This window comes from Meleagris gallopavo, chromosome 25, assembly GCF_000146605.3.
Source record: "Meleagris gallopavo isolate NT-WF06-2002-E0010 breed Aviagen turkey brand Nicholas breeding stock chromosome 25, Turkey_5.1, whole genome shotgun sequence".
In the NCBI taxonomy this organism is placed as follows: Eukaryota; Metazoa; Chordata; class Aves; order Galliformes; family Phasianidae; genus Meleagris; species Meleagris gallopavo.
The window spans coordinates 529159-532191 of record NC_015035.2 but is presented as its reverse complement, the minus strand read 5'-3'; positions in this window follow the sequence as shown (position 1 = coordinate 532191).

Genomic DNA, 3033 nt, shown 5'->3' with positions numbered 1-3033 from the left:
ATGATGGTGGTATGGCAGCAGGGGTGGAATCTTCCTACCATCATCCCGTGATGTTTTGTTGCTGTGTGACTGATGGCAGCGGAGGGGCAGTCCGACAGTATTGACCTGTACCCAAGTTTGATTGTAATGAAACTATTCAGGTTGTTTCTTTCCTTTCCCATTGCTGCTTTCTGATCCATAAGAAGCTGTGTTCGTAGATGGACAGTGAACATCCTTGTGCAGACTGTGAATTAGTTGTGGGTTTTTTTTAATATAAATAAAAACAATTCTAGGTCCATAGAATTGTCCAGCAGTAGGAGGGGTTTCTGCTTGGCAGGGATGGAGCTCTTCTGTGTGAGAGAGAAATGCATCACAAGAGTTTGCCTAAAATGATGGGATAAATTGCTGTGGAAAGGCTTCTTGCAAATGTTCATCTCCAGTGGAACTCAGGGTGCATTGATTTCCCTCTCCCGAAATAACAGTCACAGTTACCATAGAGGGACAGAAGTAGCAGTGCACAAAATTCTGGCTATTGGGGGGGTATTGCTCCCCTTGCAGTGTGATTAATGAGCAAAAGAAAACAAAGTGCATATTGCTGCAGCATCACCTCTCCCTCCACAACATGGTTTCCTATGTCCTTATGTCAAACTTCCAAATCATTTTAAAACCATGACTTCGACTGAGTTTGCGTTTCTTATGTGGTTTATATAGGCTCCATTGTAAATCCTTGTTGCCAAAGAACTCTGTGTGAACTGCTGATGGTGCATCTGGATCCCATCTATGTCACTGAAGGTGCTGAGCACCGTTCCCTGGGGGATGCCACTTAGCACTGCCTCCGCCTGATGTAGGGCTGAGAGTTAGTAGATACACAGATAAGTTCTGTTGTACGTTGGATCAACTCAACAGATATTTGTTTCCTGGTAGGACTGCCAAATTTTACTTGCTTTCTATTTCCTCAAACATATTCTGTTTGTTCTGTTGTAGAAAGGGGAGGGAGGAGCTGCTTGACTTCACAATGAGCTGACAAGAAATGGCTTAAAAACCAAATAACTCATCAGTTTTAAAACATTTTACTACAAAACCATGTAAATCTGTGAGCACAGAGGTGGGAGTGGGAGAGAAAGGTTGTTACCTTTCCTGCCCAGTGTGCATGGCCAGTGCCATAGTAGTGCCTGCTCCCCACTCTCTGAAATCCTCTATTCCATTCCATTCGAATAATCCTCTGAGTACACTTCTCTGATTCTGTATTCTGATCTTTGCACTCCTGTTTTCTTCCTGTGGTGTCATCCACACCACCTCTCTTTACAGAAGGAAACGTAGATTTTGAATTGTAGAAGATCCCACGTTCTGGGAGTCCCTGCAGCAGAACCTCTGTGTGGTTCCAGCACAAGAAGCCAAAGAAATGCACAGGATGTGTTGTGCTGGGTGGCCTGATTTCAATAAGGATTTAACAGAGCTTACTCCAGTAGAATTGAAGACAATAAATACTCCATTGCAAGGCGGAGAAGATAAGGAAAGGAAAAACCGGAGCTGGTGGCAGACAGCTAAGAGACATTTCTCAATAGCACTGGGGAAGAAAGCAAAGCAACTGGAACTCTGCTGGGAACTGGGAGAAGAGTAACGTCATTATAAATGATTATGTCCTGGAAAGTGGTGTTTTTTAGAAGCAGTGGGGGAAGGAGACTTCTGTGGGCTCATAGGGCTGAATGGACACAACTAGCTTCAATACTGAAAACTGCACCCATCCAGTAGGGTGTGAATTCCCTTCAAGCTCTGCTAAAGTCACGGTAAGAAGCTGTGTGGGAGTTGAGTTTCTACTCCTTTGCATTTTAGGTTGCTAAGAAACTCTTTGCTCTTTCAATCATGCTGAAATTCTTGGCTTTGCAGCAAGCTGGGGGGCAGGAGGGAAATGCACAAAGCAGCAACGTGGTGTTTGGGAAGGTAATCCATCTCCAGCATGAAGTTCATTTTGGGCAGAATGGCAAACGTGAATCAGAAGGGGGATTTCTAAGCAGAAGCAGTAGAAACCAGCAGGAACGGATGGCAAAGATGGGCAGAAAGATTCATCACGTTAGGATGGAGCCAACTGAAAATCCAGAAGGGTTGAGCAGGAGGTGGGGTGGGAGCTCAGAGCTGTGTGGGGTAACAACACAGCGTGGGCTGGGGGGGTCTTCAGGCTGCAGTGTGCCCACTCCAGCACTGAGCAGTGGGAATGCTCCCCGAGGGCAGCCAGCCCTGACCCAGCCAAATCCACGTCTCTGATCTGAAGACGGGGATGTGATGTGGGACAGCATCAAACGTTTGACACAAGCTGAAATAGAGCTTTGATGATTAACTGCTGATCATCCTGATGAATACCTGTGTGCTGATGCCAGGCCCGAGAAGTGCAGTTCCACCAGCAGGAGTTTCTTTTCCTGGGTGCATGGAAAGCAAACGTCCATCGAATGCTATGATGGCTGTGGAGCAGATGGAAAAGGGACTGAGGGCTTTGGGGCAATGCTGTCTGTCTGGACTTCACTCGCTGGATCTCTGGGAACAGCCTGCCCACGGTCCTACACTCGTTTTGGTTAGAAAATCCTGAAAGCACCTTGTTCAGCTCACAGCTCAGCTCTTCCCACCTCAGCTTCTCAGCCAGCACTCAGGGCTGTGTCCGGCGTGAGCCCCCGCATCCCACGTCCTGCGCAGTGAACACAAGATTTCCTTCTGGTTAGTTGGGCCTTGCTGTGCGCTCCCACCGGCAGCCCGGCTCCGTCCCTTCCCAGCTCAGCGCTCCGGTTTCCTTTCATTCCGTTCGCTGCCTCCGTCGCAGAGCCGGGTTCACCCCGCGTCGCTCCTCCGCTCCGGCAGGGGGCGCTGCAGCGCCGACGGCGGAAGGAGGAAGTGCGAGCGCGGCGCGGGACCATGGCGCTGCCCGGCGAGCTGTGGGCAGAGCTGCCCGCCGAGAAGCGCATTTTCTCCTCCGTCCTGCTGTTCTCCTGGGCCGTGTACCTGTGGGAGGCCTTCCTGGCGCACCGGCAGGTCGGCGGGGCTGAGTCTGAGCCGAGGCCGGCGGCG